Source organism: Podarcis gaigeae (assembly GCF_964106915.1).
Source record: "Podarcis gaigeae genome assembly, chromosome: 1".
In the NCBI taxonomy this organism is placed as follows: domain Eukaryota; kingdom Metazoa; phylum Chordata; class Lepidosauria; order Squamata; family Lacertidae; genus Podarcis; species Podarcis gaigeae.
In genome coordinates this window covers 40,655,555-40,674,383 of record NC_139678.1, presented here as the reverse complement: position 1 = coordinate 40,674,383, position 18,829 = coordinate 40,655,555, and the positions used below count along the sequence as shown (strand labels likewise).

Genomic DNA, 18,829 nt, shown 5'->3' with positions numbered 1-18,829 from the left:
AGGGTTGGATTTTTGTGTGAAAGGACTGTGAGTTCAGTTCAGTTCAGTTCTGGCAGTGAAAACTCCCAAGGCTTAGAATGTGTTCAGAGGCCCTCTGTTCTGTAATTCTACCTCATATGCTTTTTGCACCTAGCACTGCTTGGTCGATTTTGTGTTTCTGGTAACAAAACAAGATAAGGCCAACAAGTCTGAAGTCTGATGTAACATGCCAATTAAGATATCGTGCTTTGTCTGAAGGATCTACAAAGTTAGCACACAATCCAGGCAGCTGATTTCTGAATTGCAAGTATTCAGCAAAGGTTTTTCTTTATGCACCTGCTCTTTTCTGCTTTTTTGTCTGGTGGCAACGTGCCCCAAGGCCAGAACACACGTGAAGCAACAAGTTGTTTCCACCATTGGGCTACACTACACGACTTTGTATTAGTTCTTCCCTCTTTTATTAGAAAAAAATAAATACCTTGCATATGAAGGCAATGTCAACTGGATCCAGAGCTGGTCCTTTCTGTAAATAGAAAAGCTCCTTTCATTCACAGAAATGAGTGAGAACCAGTAAAGAAGGGGAGGAGGCAGTTTTTGCAGATTTTCCCTACAGCCTCCCCAATGCTACCTCCCAAACTGTTACATGGTTCCCAAACATTCCAGAGCTGTTTTAGGAGGAAGGAGGAATCCATGATGATGATGATGTATTATTTATACCCTGCCTATCTGGCTAGGTTTCCCTGGCCACTCGGAGCAGCTTCCAACAAAATATTAGAAATTCAATAAAACATCAATATTAAAAACTTCCCTAAACAGGGCTGCCTTCAGATGTCTTCTAAAAGTCAGATAGTTCTTTATTTCCTTGACATCTGATGGGAGGATGTTCCACAGGGCAGGTGCCACTACCGAGAAGGCCCTCTGCCTGTTTCCCTGTAACCTCACTTCTCGCAGTGAGGAAACTGCCAGAAAGTCCTTAGAGCTGGACCTCAGTGTCCAGGCTGAATGAGAGGGGTGGAGACACTCCTTCAGGTATACTGGGCCGAGGCTGTTTAGGGCTTTAAAGGTCAGCACCAACACTTTGAATTGTGCTCGGAAACGTACTGGGAGCCAATGTAGGTCTTTCTGGACCAGTGTTATGTGGTCTCAGCAGCCACTCCCAGTCACCAGTCAAGCTGCCGCATTCTGGATTAGTTGTAAAATCACTTTCCTTCCTTCCTACAGTAGGGTCATCCTGTGAATAGCATTCTGTTTACAGGAAGTCTGGCTCCAACTTTTAATGTCTAAAGTCATAATAAATGAAATCAAGAGGGTTTGGATGATGGATATGGGAGCAACATGTACACCTGTAGAGTCTCTTGAGTAGAGACATAAAACTCTCCCACATTAGTTGCACTATTTTACACAACTGGCAAATTAGTCCTACTGAGTTCAGTGGGACTTCCAGGGAAATGTGCACAGGATTGCAGCCTAGAGCCAAAACTAGGCACATTAATTACATGAATGCAATTAACACATATCTTCAAAAAAGCATAAATAGCAGCTGTAGAATCATTATTTTCTCCCCACTGCACTTCTAAGTTAGGAAGAGAGTTTGAGGGGATCCAGCCTGCTCAAATGTGTGTGTTTCTGCCTGTTCTGCTCTGTGATGTGGCGAGGCCTAGGCAGGATGGAAGGTAAACTGTGGTTCAGGCTGGATACAGGGCAAGCTGAGTCAAGACAACCGAAAATTGTAGAGGTCAATGTCAGTAAAGCTACATGATTCAGATGCAGCCTTATGCTGCTTTCCCCAGAGATTTGGCAAAATTATAGAGCAGGCTATGCAAGTACCTCTACCCTTTGTCCTCAGCATCTCTCAATCAGACCTACATGGGAGGTTCCAGGTAGCTATAATAGCTAAAATTGCATGATGCTGGCTACTTCTTAGCTCTAATTTTAGCAGCTCTTACAACAAAAGAGCTCCTGTGAGCAAAATCTGGCACTGATAAATTGATGGAAGCTTTAGTCAATGCTTTCACATAGATCCGGAGCTGCATTTAGATGAAAACATTTTTAGATGCTTATCAGACTTAGATGTGCTGGGTAACATAACGATGAGTGTTGCAAGAAAACACATTGTCTACTTGGCATGCCATTGGGGTGAGGAAGTTTGTACAGGACCTATAATCATCACTGATGTATTGTGCAAGCTTATAATCCAGTGTTGGTGCATAAGCGCTCACTGTTAAAACCGTGTTTATGGAAGACAATCTTACTCGGCTACAAGTGATCATCAAAGAAGAAAGAAGAAGATTGCGCAACACAACCCTATTTATTCAGAAGTCAGCCCTGCTGAGTTATCTGGGGCTTACTCCCAAGTAAGTACAGTGGTACCTCGGGTTACAGACACTTCAGGTTACAGATGCTTCAGGTTACAGACTCCACTAACCCAGACTCCACTAACTCCACTAACCCTGAGTTCCTCAGGTTAAGAACTTTGCTTCAGGATGAGAACAGAAATCGTGCTCCAGTGGTAGCGGGAGGCCCCATTAGCTAAAGTGGTGCTTCAGGTTAAGAACAGTTTCAGGTTAAGAACGGACCTCAGGAACGAATTAGGTTCTTAACCTGAGGTACCACTGTATGCTTAGAATTGCTGCCATTGTGGTTTAGCTGTATGGAAGAAGAGAGAGATTTAGATCAAACTTAGAATTGCCTTCTGAGCTAATTTTTTTAAGAGATAGGCAAGGTAAGAAAAGACATTGCACGTAATTCTATGTGATTCCAATATAAAATGACCTAAGTTTCCAGTGAAAAAACATTCTGATATGACTCATTAATGCTGATTGAACACTCTTTTGTTTCCAGAGTGGGTTCATTGTTTGCTGTTGGGTAAAACAATATCTGGTAAAGAATTATTCTAAAAGCACACTAGGAGGTTACTGTGTTCCAGTTCAAATTGTGTTAAGCTAATTGACCTGAGAGGAGTTACAATTGATATACATTCTTTGTCTGCCTACAACAATGAGAAATGATTACTGTATTCTGTGCGTAAATAGGTTTTTTTTATATGCATCTTTTAAAAATTAATTTTCACATACTAATTACTTCTCACATTATTACAATGTGAGAGGAGGAAACAAAAACCATGGTACAAAGATATGGTACAAAAGCTATATTCCTCCATCAAACAATGAGACTTTTTAGGCTGTACTCCTATACTGTACACACTTACCCAGGAGGAAACCTGCTACTGAATGCAACAGGACTGATTTCGAGAGCCAGTGTGGTGTAGTGGTTAAGAGTGGTGGATTCGTAATCTCGTGAACTGAGTTCGCGTCTCCACGACTCCACATGCAGCTGCTGGGTGACCTGGGGCTAGTCACACTTTTCTGAAGTCTCTCAGCCCCACTCACCTCACAGAGTGTTTGTTGTGGGGGAGGAAGGGAAAGGAGAATGTTAGCCGCTTTGAGACTCCTTCGGGTAGTGATAAAGCGGGATATCAAATCCAAACTCTTCTTCTTCTTTCTGAGTAGACATGTAGGAGTTGGTGCCATTTGGTCAGTTAATCAGTTAAATGTAAATAATCTGCATTCTGCATACATCAGCATGGGTGTCTCTTTTGAGGGCACTGAAGGAACTATGAGACAAGTTATTAAATGAACAGCCCTGTTCTTCATGTTTCAGCATTTTGGGCCTCAAAGTGGTCACTTGCCTTTGAAATGTCATCCTGCAATTATAGTAGTTAGCTTTTAAAAGATGCCATAAGATTTTTTGCAAAAACCACCCAAAACAAAAAACAAAACAAAAACACAACTATTCTTCTGAAACATATTATTAATTAACTAATTAATTAAATTTGTTAGTCGCTTTAACTTGCCCAAGGCAACCTGAAACAACTTACCGGTACAAACTTATCTGTGGACAGTAGCCTTTTCCACAGCCTGTTTCCCTGTGAATATGCATGCAGCTGCCATTATTCCAAAATCATTTATTGTGATATGCATTTGCTCCCATCTACTTGCCTGGAGTTAAAATGGGGTACACCTGCAAATAATGATTTTAATGCAATGAGTACAGTGGTACCTTGGGTTAAGTACTTAATTTGTTCCGGAGGTCCATTCTTGACTTGAAACTGTTCTTAACCTGAAGCACCACTTTAGCTAATGGGGCCTCCTGCTGCCGCCACACTGCTGGAGCACGATTTCTGTTCTCATCCTGAAGCAAAGTTCTTAACCTGAGGTACTATTTCTGGGTTAGCGGAGTCTGTAACCTGAAGCGTATGTAACCTGAAGTGTATGTAACCCGAGGTACCACTGTAATGTGGTTCAGAGATATTACTTTAATAGCAATATAATCTAATTAGACAGTTCAATTGTGTTTGCTCAGCTAAATGCAAGTCCTTCTTCTGCTGGACACATCTCAAGTTACTCCTATATTTATGTGGATGAAGAATGAGTGAGAAAGTAAAAAATGGCTCTGGATGTGACGCTTAGATGGTCTCGTATAACCTCCTGATTTTACTTGTCTATTAAAAGCACAGATCTCTATAGCACTCTTAGGGAGCTGGCATTTTTTTGTCTTAGTAATTTTGAAATGGTTCCAGTGCATCGGACCCCTTTTGTCTTTCTGCTAATTGAATCAGTTCTGACTTTCTTACATTAGAGACCTGAGAAATGCCCTGTAATTTCTCTTTGAAATTCTCTCTGAAGCTGCCCATTTTTTTCTATGTATATGTCAAAACTCATAGCCAACCAATCAATAACAAACCATTAAAAACTAATACTTTAAATAATAACTACTTTAAAATGCTTGGGTAGGACAGACTTTGTAACACATATTATTTTAATTAAGGGATGCAATTTCCCGAAGTACATTCAATACTGTGCAACTCCGCATGCATTTCCTCAAGAAAATAACATTTATTTATTATGTTATTTATTAAAAACAGTTATAGACAGTGGCGTAGCGTGTGGGGTGCAGGGGGGGCGGCCGCACCGGGCGCAACATCGGGGGGGGGGCGCGCTTGCCCCGGGTGCTGATAACCCACGCTACGCCACTGGTTATAGATAGACTTTCTGTTGCATTGCAATGCCCAAAGTGGCTTACAACATTAATTAATGTATGAAAGCAATAAATAGCATCAGCAGCAAACACAAAGTTAGGGGATCGTAGCCAATACAAAACTCAGCTAAGTCCATAAGCTTTTTGAAACGACATGAGGGGTTTTTAAAATGGCAATGAAAAGCTCACCGGAAGTGGGCAAAGCAGATTTCCCAGGATCATAAAATTTGGGAGAGACCTCAAAGGACATCTAGACCCATCTGTTGCAGATGCTGATCTGTGGCCATCCAGCCTCTACTCAAAATCCTCTGGTGAAAAAGAGCCCACTACCTTCTTGACAGTTCATACTATCAGGAATTCTTCCTAATGTTTAGCTGAAGCTCCCTTTCTTGTATTTTGACTCCATTGGTTTGGGCCCTGCTCTCTAGAATCATTGAAAACAAATGTGCTTCATCACCTCTATGTGGCATCCCTTTGAAAATGACAGTATCATATTCCCTCTTAATAACCTCTTCTCCTGGCTAAAATATACTTCGTTCCTCTGATCTTTCCTCGTAGAACTTGGTCTCCAGGGCTCTCACCATTCTGCAGGCAAATTCCAGAGAACATGGTGCCCAGCAAGGGATAAAGTACTGAATGAACCCTGGAGAAAGCCCTCTTTTGATGGTGGTGACTGATGAAATGATGATAAGACCCTCTGTGGCATTCGTACGGAGCCCCCAGTCGTCTCACGGACTATTGACCCATACACCACTAATCCGCTGCCACCAAACAGGTAAAGGTAAAGGTAAAGGGACCCCTGACCATTAGGTCCAGTCGTGGCCGACTCTGGGGTTGCGGTGTTCATCTCGCTTTATTGGCCGAGTCATGTGGTCAGCATGACTAAGCCGCTTCTGGCGAACCAGAGCGGCACATGGAAATGCTGTTTACCTTCCCGCCAGAGCGGTACCTATTTATCTACTTGCACTTTGACATGCTTTCAAACTGCTAGGTTGGCAGGAGCAGGGACCAAGCAACGGGAGCTCACCCGGGGATTCGAACCGTGGAGATTCGAACCGCTGACCTTCTGATCGGCAAGTCCTAGGCTCTGTGGTTTAACCCACAGTCCCCGGTAAATCACTTAGTCCCAGTCAGGTTCTCAAGTTAACAAAGATTATTTCAAACACAAACAAACTTTAACTGCATTCCAAATGTTGTTATTCTTTACCTTCTTAGTCTTATTTTATCCTGTCTCTTCTACCTCCCCTCACACAAGAACCCACTGCACTAACTGTCTCTCTATTTCCAACTGCCTTTCCCAACCAAACAACCAACCAACTAACCACCACCAACTAACTCAAAGGCTAAGCCCTTTTATAAACAGGTAGGCTCCACCTCCGGCTTTCCTATTGGTCTACATTTTAACCCTTTCTCTCTCCCCTGTACAGACATTTTCTAAACGAATGGGCAAACGCCACATCCTCCAACAAATACATGTTACAGTGGAAAGGCTCAAGTGGAAGGCAAGCATTCTGGTCTTAATGTTTTAGAGATTGGGGTCCCCATTGTGACACTGAGGGCACTGTGTGTCATGGAGACACCTCCCTGCTTTGTGACCACCCAGATCCCCTGCCCCTAGTATTTTTATTTTTTTTGTTTTGTTACCATAATTGGAGCTGGACTAGCTGGATACAAAATGCAGGGATGCAACCACCCCACCCTCTTACCTGGCTTTCCCTTAGAATGCTTCTGGGTTCCAAGTGGGGGTGCTCTGTAGGCTTTTTGGGGGGGGGGGAATCTGTTGGTTTCTACCATTTTTTCTTTTATTTATTTGGGAAGTGTTGCCTACTTTTTTGGTCTGTGTTTTATTTTATGTTTCTGAGTGGGGAGCGGGTGTACATGCCCCCAGAATGAAAAATGTTGAGGACCATTGATTTAGGGCTTAAAAAGTAATAATCTGCACTTTCCATTGGACTATGAAACACTACTCAGAATGTCAAAGGTACAATCCAGCCAATGTTACAATCCTATTAATTTAATAGTGGAGTTTAGCACCCTCCTTTTGAAATCACTGGAACTGAGGAGTGTTGTACCTGGGCTGCATTTTGCCCCAGCTGCCTGTACGCCTTGAAAAGTCTTTTTTGCAGGCAAGAAACATGATTATTGTCTGTTTTTTTTGCCCTGTGGTGAAGTTAAACAGAAGAAGAAAGATAAAGTCCCAAGAAATCAGCAAGGGAACTTCCATATTGCAAGTGAAAGATGGCAGGAGATCATTCACAAAAATGGAAAGAGTATATCATATAGTTATCAGATGGAGACTGTGAACTCTAAAGATCAATTTTCTTTGAAGACTTTTAAAATGTCAAGCTGATTTACATAATTAAATACTAAGAGGGGGTATTTATGAAGGTAATAAATGTGAAGCTTTGTTCCTTATATTCCAAAACCTAAAACTCTTTTTAACAGGAACTTTTAGATGTCACACTGATTACACGTACCCTAGCAACCAGAGTGTTGTTGAAACGTTAAGTGTATGAGTCATTGTAAAAAAATTTAAAAATACAGTGGGACGTTGTGAATTTTAATGCATGGCACAGCAATCCTTCATAGGAAATTATTGAGTTAAAACTTTAGGCAAAAGTTTAAGTAAAATTAAATGACCCTCTTGTTGCACACCCCTAATGTAGTTCTGTGGTTTCAGAAAGTGTTGTTGCATGCCATCCTAATCTCTCAGCAGTGAGATATTCCAGGGTTTTTAGGTGCTTATCCAGGGTTTGTGTTTCCTTTTGGGAATGATGGACCATGGAGACTTAATGATATATGGTTTACTTACACATATGTACAACCTGAGCCTGAGTACATTCCCTAGTCCAGTCAGATCTTTAAACACCTAGAGACCTGGAAAACAAGGCTGAAATATATGTGTGTGTACACACACACACACGGCACATCAAATATTTTCAGCTAACAGACCAGATTCTGGAGATAATCCCTTCTATATAGGGACAGCTGCAAATACAGACAACCTGACAGAAGCAATTTAAATTTCTTCCAGTCAGGCAAAATGACTAATGTTGGCTTTGTTTATTGGCAGTCTTCTGCTAACACTACAACCTTCTAAAACAATAGTCAACCTGCTTCCCACCTGAATCTCCAACCACATACCTTGTTTCTTGATTCCATTAGGTTCAATTTGTTTTCTTCATCAAGGAAACAAAAGAGGACTTTTTAACCTATTAGTCACTCCACAGGAGTAGGCAGACGCCCACTCACTTAGAAGTTTTTCAAGAGATTGGAGAAATAGGGAAAGTTTGAGGGAAAGGAAAACCACATGTACAAATGAACACCTAACAGAGCACCAGGTTATTTTTGTTCACTGACACTTCTGGGTTCTTAACATCTCGATGCAACAGTTTTAAAGGGAGCTTTTATATGAATCTATTTTCAAAATTCAACCATCTTACTCATAAGAGTTGGAAAGGAGACACAAAATGGTGCATGTCCAGGGGTTGTTTTTTAATGTTATTCAGTGGTACGGTCCCTGCCCCTTTCCCTTCACCACAGTGTCCCCTTGTATGCTCTAAGTGCATGCAACCTGAGGGCCAAGAAATATAATCCCATGCACCACATCCTTCCATCCAAGTTGTGGTCTCCCTGGTTTAATATCCTGGGTGGTAGGGTGTGATTAAAGCAATGACAAACCTAGACAGCATCTTAAAAAGCAGAGACATCACCTTGCCAACAAAGGTCCGTATAGTAAAAGCTATGGTTTTCCCAGCAGGGATGTATGGAAGTGAGAGCTGGACCATAAAGAAGGCTGATCGCCGAAGAATTGATGCTTTTGAATCGTGGTGCTGGAGGAGACTCTTGAGAGTCCCATGGACTGCAAGAAGATCAAACCTATACATTCTGAAGAAAATCAGCCCTGAGTGCTCACTGGAAGGACAGATCCTGAAGTTGAGGCTCCAATACTTTGGCCACCTCATGAGAAGAGAAGACTCCCTGGAAAAGACCCTGATGTTGGGAAAGATTGAGGGCACAAGAAGAAGGGGACGACAGAGGACGAGATGGTTGGACAGTGTTCTTGAAGCTACTAATATGAGTTTGATCAAAATGCAGGAGGCAGTGGAAGACAAGAGTGCATGGCGTGCTCTGGTCCATGGGGTTGCGAAAAGTCGGACATGACTAAACGACTAAATAACAACAAGGGTGTGATTGCATGCTGAGCATTTCCTATGCTGTTTTCTTTCATTCTATTTATTATTGCATTTATATCCCACCTTTCCTGCAAGGAGCTCAAGGTTATGTTCCAACATTCTCCCAGGTTATGTTCCAACATTCTAACCACTGGGCCACCCTGGCTGGCTGTTAGTGGCAGCACTGTCTATTTCCCCCCTTTTCATTTATGTCAATGCACGGGAACATTTTTGCACTAGGTCTGGGGCTGGTGCAAAGTTGCATCATTGCTTAGGCCAGGCATAGGCAAACTCTTGCCCTCCATATGTTTGGGACTACAATTCCCACCATCCCTAGCTAACAGGACCAGTGGTCAGGGATGATGGGAACTATAGTCCCAAACATCTGGAGGGCCGGAGTTTGCTTATGCCTGGCTTAGGCCATGGTTTGGAGGAATATAGGATATGTTCAGAGTCTGCTGCTCCACTGGGCTTTTCACAATCCTAAACCTTTTTGGATGTTCTCCTGACACACCCGAGGTGTTCCAACGTCAGTTTTCCCCTGTGTTCTGCCAGGATATTGGGGCTTGTGCCAAATTCTGTGGATCCCAAGAGAGCATAACTGTAGTATAGGATTACCTCAGGGGGAAAAAACCCCAATTTTATTACAGAAGTTTCAAAACAATTACAGATCGTCATGACAGAATCATTTTTCTTCTATGTTTTCTCAGGGGCTGCTTTCTTTTGCTGGACCAATCAGGCAAGGAAGCAGCTTGGAACCAGGGTGGATGCAGGAAATCAGTTCAGATCAGCAAGGCAAGGTTTATTTAAGGAATGAGTCCTGACAACTGGGAGCAAACACCACATTTGTGGTAATAGAAAGCAAGCGTTTCCTTTGTCCTCCACAAACTTGTAACTCATAAGGGGGCAGCCAGGATATGGACATAAAATCACACTCCTCTGTGTTTTATACAGGGCAAAACTTGGCTTTACTTCACCCAGGTCAAATACCCAGCTCGGCAACCCCCATGCACATTTATTCACACACAGGCTGGGATCCTCAATGGCACCCCTCTGGAAGTTTCACTTGGGGCAAAAAAAACCCTGGCTTGCCCCCTGGAGCTACATTCATTTGTCTTAGATGAATGCAAAATTGTGTTTTTGAACATGTGATCTAGTAGATATAGGGCTGGAGTTGAACTGGAAATTGTTGTTTAGTCGTTTAGTCGTGTCCGACTCTTCGTGACCCCATGAACCAGAGGACGCCATGCACTCCTGTCTTCCACTGCCTCCCGCAGTTTGGTCAAACTCATGCTGGTAGCTTTGAGAACACTATCCAACCATCTTGTCCTCTGTCATGCCCTTCTCCTTGTGCCCTCCATCTTTCCCAACATCAGGGTCTTTTCCAGGGAGTCTTCTTTTCTCATGAGGTGGCCAAAGTATTGGAGCCTCAGCTTCAGGATCTGTCCTTCCAGTGAGCACTCAGGGCTGATTTCCTTCAGAATGGATAAGTTTGATCTTCTTGCAGTCCATGGGACTCTCAAGAGTCTCCTCCAGCACCATAATTCAAAAGCATCAATTCTTCGGCAATCAGCCTTCTTTATGGTCCAGCTCTCACTTCCATACATCACTACTGAGAAAGAACTGGAAATACCAGGGTTCTAATCCACCCTCATCTGAGTTTTCTGGTCGAAGGGGAATGCATTAAACTGTTATAGTTGCTTCAGTGGGGAAAAAAAACACATGAATTCCTCTTCTTAGATAAAAAACATACTCGAAAGATTTTACCATTCAAAATAATGTACCGTATTTTTCCTTCTATAACACGCAGATTTTTTCTTCTAAAAAGGAAGGGGAAATGTCTGTGCGTGTTATAGAGCGAATGTGTGGTCCCTGGAGCCGAAAAATCAAGCAAAAATCAAATCGCGGGGCTGCACGCTGCACGGAGAAGCGAAACCTGAAAAGAGGAAGCGGCTGCTTTCCTGCAGTCTGCCTCAGGGTCTTACTGCCCACCCTTCTCTGTTTCGTTGCTGTGTTTGCTGAAACGGAACAAAGAGCAGGGAAAGCCCCTCCCCTCCAGGCAAGCTGCTGGGGGAGAGGGAGAGAGAGGGGGGAAGGGAGAGAGAGAGGGGGGAGGGAGAGAGAGAGGGGGAGGGAGGGGGGAGGGAGGGAGAGAGAGAGAGAGAGAGAGAGAGATGGCTGGCTTGGGTGGGGGGAAACTTTTGCCTTTCTTTCCTCCCTCCCGTTAAATCCCTCTCCTGCATTCTTAGCCAGCTGCTTCTCTGCACACCCCTCTAATGTCCCTTCTTTGTTTTTCCTTTGCTCCCCACTTAAAATGTGGTTACAAAGCATGGATCCTCAGGATCTTTGCATTGGGTCACCCGAAATTCACCATCAGATCACATAGCATGTCCATGGCTACAGCCTGCACCAAAAAAATCACGCACCCACTGTTGCCTGGGGCTGCAATGGTGCAAAAATGTGGTTAAAAAGCATGGATCCACAGGGATTCTCAGGATCCTTGCATTGGGTCACCCCAAATTCACCATCAGATCACATAGCATGTCCATGGCTACAGCCTGCACCAAAAAAATCACGCACCCACTGTTGCCTGGGGCTGCAATGGTGCAAAAATGTGGTTACAAAGCATGGATCCACAGGGATTCTCAGGATCTTTGCATTGGGTCACCCCAAATTCACCATCAGATCACATAGCATGTCCATGGCTACAGCCTGCCCCCCAAAATCACGCACCCACTGTTGCCTGGGGCTGCAATGGTGCAAAAATGTGGTTAAAAAGCATGGATCCACAGGGATTCTCAGGATTTTGGCATTGGGTCACCCCAAATTCACCATCAGATCACATAGCATGTCCATGGCTACAGCCTGCCCCCTCAAAATCACGCACCCACTGTTGCCTGGGGCTGCAATGGTGCAAAAATGTGGTTAAAAAGCATGGATCCACAGGAATTCTCAGGATTTTGGCATTGGGTCACCCCAAATTCACCATCAGATCACATAGCATGTCCATGGCTACAGCCTGCCCCCCCCCAATCACATACCCACTGTTGCCTGGGGCTGCAATGGTGCAAAAACGTGGTTACAAACCATGGATCCACATGGATCCTCAGGATCTTTGCATTGGGTCAGCCCAAATTCACCATCAGAGCACATAGCATGTCCATGGCTACAGCCTGCCCCCCAAAAATCACGCACCCACTGTTGTCTGGGGCTGCAATGGTGCAAAAATGTGGTTAAAAAGCATGGATCCACAGGAATTCTCAGGATTTTGGCATTGGGTCACCCCAAATTCACCATCAGATCACATAGCATGTCCATGGCTACAGCCTGCCCCCCCAAAATCACGCACCCACTGTTGCCTGGGGCTGCAATGGTGCAAAAATGTGGTGAAAAAACATGGATCCACAGGGATTCTCAGGATTTTGGCATTGGGTCACCCCAAATTCACCATCAGATCACATAGCATGTCCATGGCTACAGCCTGCCCCCTCAAAATCACGCACCCACTGTTGCCTGGGGCTGCAATGGTGCAAAAATGTGGTTAAAAAGCATGGATCCACAGGAATTCTCAGGATTTTGGCATTGGGTCACCCCAAATTCACCATCAGATCACATAGCATGTCCATGGCTACAGCCTGCCCCCCCCCCAATCACATACCCACTGTTGCCTGGGGCTGCAATGGTGCAAAAACGTGGTTACAAACCATGGATCCACATGGATCCTCAGGATCTTTGCATTGGGTCAGCCCAAATTCACCATCAGAGCACATAGCATGTCCATGGCTACAGCCTGCCCCCCAAAAATCACGCACCCACTGTTGTCTGGGGCTGCAATGGTGCAAAAATGTGGTTAAAAAGCATGGATCCACAGGAATTCTCAGGATTTTGGCATTGGGTCACCCCAAATTCACCATCAGATCACATAGCATGTCCATGGCTACAGCCTGCCCCCCCAAAATCACGCACCCACTGTTGCCTGGGGCTGCAATGGTGCAAAAATGTGGTTAAAAAGCATGGATCCACAGGGATTTTCAGGATTTTGGCATTGGGTCACCCCAAATTCACCATCAGATCACATAGCATGTCCATGGCTACAGCCTGCCCCCCCAAAATCACGCACCCACTGTTGCCTGGGGCTGCAATGGTGCAAAAATGTGGTGAAAAAACATGGATCCACAGGGATTCTCAGGATTTTGGCATTGGGTCACCCCAAATTCACCATCAGATCACATAGCATGTCCATGGCTACAGCCTGCCCCCTCAAAATCACGCACCCACTGTTGCCTGGGGCTGCAATGGTGCAAAAATGTGGTTAAAAAGCATGGATCCACAGGAATTCTCAGGATTTTGGCATTGGGTCACCCCAAATTCACCATCAGATCACATAGCATGTCCATGGCTACAGCCTGCCCCCCCCCAATCACATACCCACTGTTGCCTGGGGCTGCAATGGTGCAAAAACGTGGTTACAAACCATGGATCCACATGGATCCTCAGGATCTTTGCATTGGGTCAGCCCAAATTCACCATCAGAGCACATAGCATGTCCATGGCTACAGCCTGCCCCCCAAAAATCACGCACCCACTGTTGTCTGGGGCTGCAATGGTGCAAAAATGTGGTTAAAAAGCATGGATCCACAGGAATTCTCAGGATTTTGGCATTGGGTCACCCCAAATTCACCATCAGATCACATAGCATGTCCATGGCTACAGCCTGCCCCCCCAAAATCACGCACCCACTGTTGCCTGGGGCTGCAATGGTGCAAAAATGTGGTTAAAAAGCATGGATCCACAGGAATTTTCAGGATTTTGGCATTGGGTCACCCCAAATTCACCATCAGATCACATAGCATGTCCATGGCTACAGCCTGCCCCCCCAAAATCACGCACCCACTGTTGCCTGGGGCTGCAATGGTGCAAAAATGTGGTTAAAAAGCATGGATCCACAGGAATTCTCAGGATTTTGGCATTGGGTCACCCCAAATTCACCATCAGATCACATAGCATGTCCATGGCTACAGCCTGCCCCCCCCAAATCACATACCCACTGTTGCCTGGGGCTGCAATGGTGCAAAAACATGGTTACAAACCATGGATCCACATGGATCCTCAGGATCTTTGCATTGGGTCAGCCCAAATTCACCATCAGAGCACATAGCATGTCCATGGCTACAGCCTGCCCCCCCAAAATCACGCACCCACTGTTGCCTGGGGCTGCAATGGTGCAAAAACGTGGTTACAAACCATGGATCCACATGGATCCTCAGGATCTTTGCATTGGGTCAGCCCAAATTCACCATCAGAGCACATAGCATGTCCATGGCTACAGCCTGCCCCCCCAAAATCACGCACCCACTGTTGCCTGGGGCTGCAATGGTGCAAAAACGTGGTTACAAACCATGGATGCACAGGGATTCTCAGGATTTTTGCATTGGGTCACCCCAAATTCACCATCAGATCACATGTCTGTGGCCACAGCATGAAGCACAAAAATGATACATCCACTGTTTCATTCAGAATGTTTTTTCCCTTGTTTTCCTCCTCTAAAAACGATGTGCGTGTTATGGTCAGGTGCGTGTTATAGAGCGAAAAATACGGTATATATTTTTTGAGGCCCAGCATTCCTACTTCCTGCCTGCTGGTTTCCTACCTATGGGCTTGGTCCCAGCATGCCTCTTTTCTCGTTTCCTTGCCAGCTGGCAGGGTAATTCTCTGCATGCAGAGGGCAGTCAACAGTGACTTCTTCCTTTGATCACCTGGGGCAACAGCAGCTGTTAAATGTGAGCTGCTTTTCTCGCTGATGGATTTGCTCTCCATCTTTCTTAATTTTTAATGGGGAGAGGAAATCAAACAGCCCAAGAAAATTAAGATATCTAAACACAGTTTCTCTCTTTCCCTCCCCTGATTTGTTGTAGAAATCCAGATGTTTCCCTCTTTGGCAAGGATATCTCGTGTTTCTGCGCATGAACCATGAAGAGTGCAGTTCTTCTCTAAGATGGTGCAGCCATTGCGATCCTGACCATCAGCTGCATTAAATGCGCTTGCATGCTAGATTGTTGCATTAAATGCACTTGCATGCAAGTTTGTTGTGAACCTCCCTGAGATCTGTGAGAATAGGGCGGTATACAAATTTAATAATAAATAAATAAATAATCAGTTGGGTGCATCTAGAGTCTAGACTGTCACTCTCTTTGCATGGGATTCAGTTGTATTCCAGCAAATTCAGGCTGTACAGTTTTAGTTGATTTGGATGTCATGTGCAACAACCCGCTGTCCCAAAAGATAAGACTTTTTACGATAAGAAAATTCTCTTGGGATGTTAAGGGGGAAAAGTCGGTTCCAATCTGTTACCTCCGAGGATGTGGACAGGCTGCTTGGACGAGTGAAACCAACCACCTGTCTCCTGGATCCTTGCCCATCCTGGCTTATAAAAGCTAGCCGGGAAGGACTGGGCGATGGGCTTCGTGGGGTGGTGAATGCTTCCCTCTGCGAGGGAGCCTTCCCAGACCCGCTGAAAGAGGCGGTTATTAAACCGCTTCTTAAAAAAACATCTTTAGATGCGGCCACAATGGCCAACTATCGCCCAGTCTCAAATCTTCCATTCTTGGGCAAGGTGATTGAGCGAGCGGTTGCCGAACAACTCCAGGCACGCCTGGAAGAAGCGGACCATTTGGATCCCTTCCAGTCGGGATTCAGGCCTCATCATGGGACTGAAACTGCCTTGGTCGCACTGGTTGATGATCTCCGACGGGCTAGGGACAAAGGTGAGAGCTGTTTCCTAGTTCTGCTGGATCTCTCAGCGGCGTTTGATACCATCGACCATAACATCCTTCTGGACCGTCTTGAGGGGCTGGGAGCTGGGGGCACTGTCATACAGTGGTTCTGCTCCTTCCTCCTGGGCCGTGTTCAGAAAGTGGTGGTGGGGGATGAGTGTTCAGACGCCTGGGCTCTCACTTGTGGGGTGCCTCATGGTTCTGTCCTCTCCCCCATGCTTTTCAACATTTACATGCAGCCGCTGGGAGAGATCATCAGGAGGTTTGGGCTGGGTGTTCATCAGTATGCGGATGATACCCAGCTTTACCTCTCTTTTAAATCAGAACCAGTGAGGGCAGTGAAGGTCCTGTGTGAGTGTCTGGAGGCGGTTGGAGGATGGATGGCGGCTAACAGATTGAGGTTGAATCCTGACAAGACAGAAGTACTGTTTCTGGGGGACAGGAGGCGGGCAGGTGTGGAGGATTCCCTGGTCCTGAATGGGGTAACTGTGCCCCTGAAGGACCAGGTGCGCAGCCTGGGAGTCATTTTGGACTCACAGCTGTCCATGGAGGCACAGGTCAAATCTGTGTCCAGGGCAGCTGTGTACCAGCTCCATCTGGTACGTAGGCTGAGACCTATCTGCCTGCAGACTGTCTCGCCAGAGTGGTACATGCTCTGGTTATCTTCCGCTTGGACTACTGCAATGCGCTCTACGTGGGGCTACCTTTGAAGGTGACTCGGAAACTACAACTAATCCAGAATGCGGCAGCTAGACTGGTGACTGGGAGCGGCCGCCGAGACCATATAACACCTGTCTTGAAAGACCTACATTGGCTCCCAGTACGTTTCCGAGCACAATTCAAAGTGTTGGTGCTGACCTTTAAAGCGCTAAACGGCCTCGGTCCAGTATACCTGAAGGAGCGTCTCCACCCCCATCATTCTGCCCGGACGCTGAGGTCCAGCGCCAAGGGCCTTCTGGCAGTTCCCTCATTGCGAGAAGCAAAGCTACAGGGAACCAGGCAGAGGGCCTTCTCGGTAGTGGCACCTGCCCTGTGGAACGCCCTTCCAGCAGATGTCAAAGCGATAAACAACTACCTGACATTCAGAAGACATCTTAAGGCAGCCCTGTTCAGGGAAGTTTTTAACGTGTGATATTTTACTGCATTTTTGGTTTTTATGGAAGTCGCCCAGAGTGGCTGGGGAGGCCCAGCCAGATGGGCGGGGTATAAATAATAAATTATTATTGTTGTTGTTGTTGTTGTTGTTGTTGTTGTTGTTGTATTTCAATTATGGCCAAAAAAAGGTAAAACTATTTCTTATCTTTCTCAGAAGACAATTGTGTATTTCCATAGTACTGCATAGAATTTAATGTATTATGTTGACACTACTGAATCCCAGACAGATTTTTGAACTCTACTTTAAAAATGAAGCACTCTTACAACGTTTACTGTGCCATGGTGTTACTGATGTTGCTATGTGCCCACAAGAAATGAGTTGCCTTGTAAAGACTGAATAAAACTAAATTTAGCTTGGGGGAGGGGAGGAGGGGAAGCTGTTAAAGGCTTGTCTTTCATTCAGCTATTTTTATCTTCAAAGACTTCCTCATCAGCATCTCACAACAGCAAGCTTTGAAAGCATTTTGAAAAGGTTAAAACAACACTCTGTTTATCATACCCGTTTGCTGTGCCAAAAGATATCCCTATGGGTAACTAATTTCTGCTTCCTGAATTTAGACATTTTAAATGTAAATACAGCAACTGAGATGGCGAGATCTACTTCCATTGTCAGGAGTTTTTTTTATTGGAACAAACTACAGTGGTACCTCTGGTTACGTACTTAATTTGTTCTGGAGGTCCGTTCTTAACGTGAAACTGTTCTTAACCTGAAGCTAATGGAGCCTCCTGCTGCTGCTGTGCCGCCGCTGCATGATTTCTGTTCTCATCCTGAAGCAAAGTTCTTAACCTGAGGGAATATTTCTGGGTTAGCAGATTCTGTAACCTGAAGCATATGTAACCTGAAGCGTATGCAACCCGAGGTACCACTGTACCTAATAATATAGGCAATAAGCATTTTAACAATAAAAGGAAAGTGATTTTTACTTAATCCTTCAGAGCTACTGTAGTCAATAATAATCTGAATTAACATCATCATCAACATCATTTTAGGTCAAGACAGGGCCTGCCCTACCAAGAAGCAGAGGGAGACAGCTGCCTCTGACAACAAATTCTGAGGGGTGGAAAGTGAATAGAAAGTTTATCATGTGTCTGCCCTATAGCTCTTAAGCTAGCTTGCTGCTCTAGCATAACAGGCACACTGGAGAAGCACCCTGAAGTGACCTGCCTCAGGCAGCATGTTCGGGGCGGGAGCATTGGTGGCAAACCTGCTTCAGGAACCCAAAGGTCTCAGGCTGGTCTTGGGTCAAGATCATATTTAGTAAAAAAGCAACCTCACAGGGTCAAGACACCAAAAGGGGTGGTTGTGGTGGAGGAGCCACCAAACCCCAAAATCTCAGTGGAAGCTGTGTGTTTCCCCTCTCCTCCTTTGGCTAGCTTGCTTACTTATTATTGTAATCCCGCCTTCCCCCTCCACGCTCCAGTTCCAGTCTGTGTTGAGAGAATGAGTCCCCAGTGCACTTTCTTTTGGTTCTCAACACCAAAGCTTTGATGGCAGAGAGTATATTTCAGCATCTGCAAAAAGGAGACCTCAACTTCTGCTCTACAAAGAGAGGGAGGCCACAAACTCCTATGGCCCCCCAGGACACCTCACAAGGAACACAGGACTGAGCCTTAAGCAATTTTGAGTCATTTTTTGAATTATGTTTTCAACACTTCTGCAGCTTGGTTCTGCACATTTTGTTCTGTGATGAGACACCAAGTACTATTGTA

General features: G+C 45.0%; 1 long non-coding RNA gene across 1 annotated transcript; it reads left to right on the top strand.

Annotated features, from left to right (window-relative positions):
- Positions 1–5,100: 5,100 nt before the first annotated feature.
- On the top strand, positions 5,101–15,357 carry LOC310847774. The gene is made up of 4 exons (XR_014566015.1): positions 5,101–5,791; positions 6,444–6,518; positions 9,902–9,986; positions 15,107–15,357. It is a non-coding gene; the product is annotated as an uncharacterized lncRNA (long non-coding RNA).
- The last annotated feature ends 3,472 nt before the right edge of the window (positions 15,358–18,829 follow it).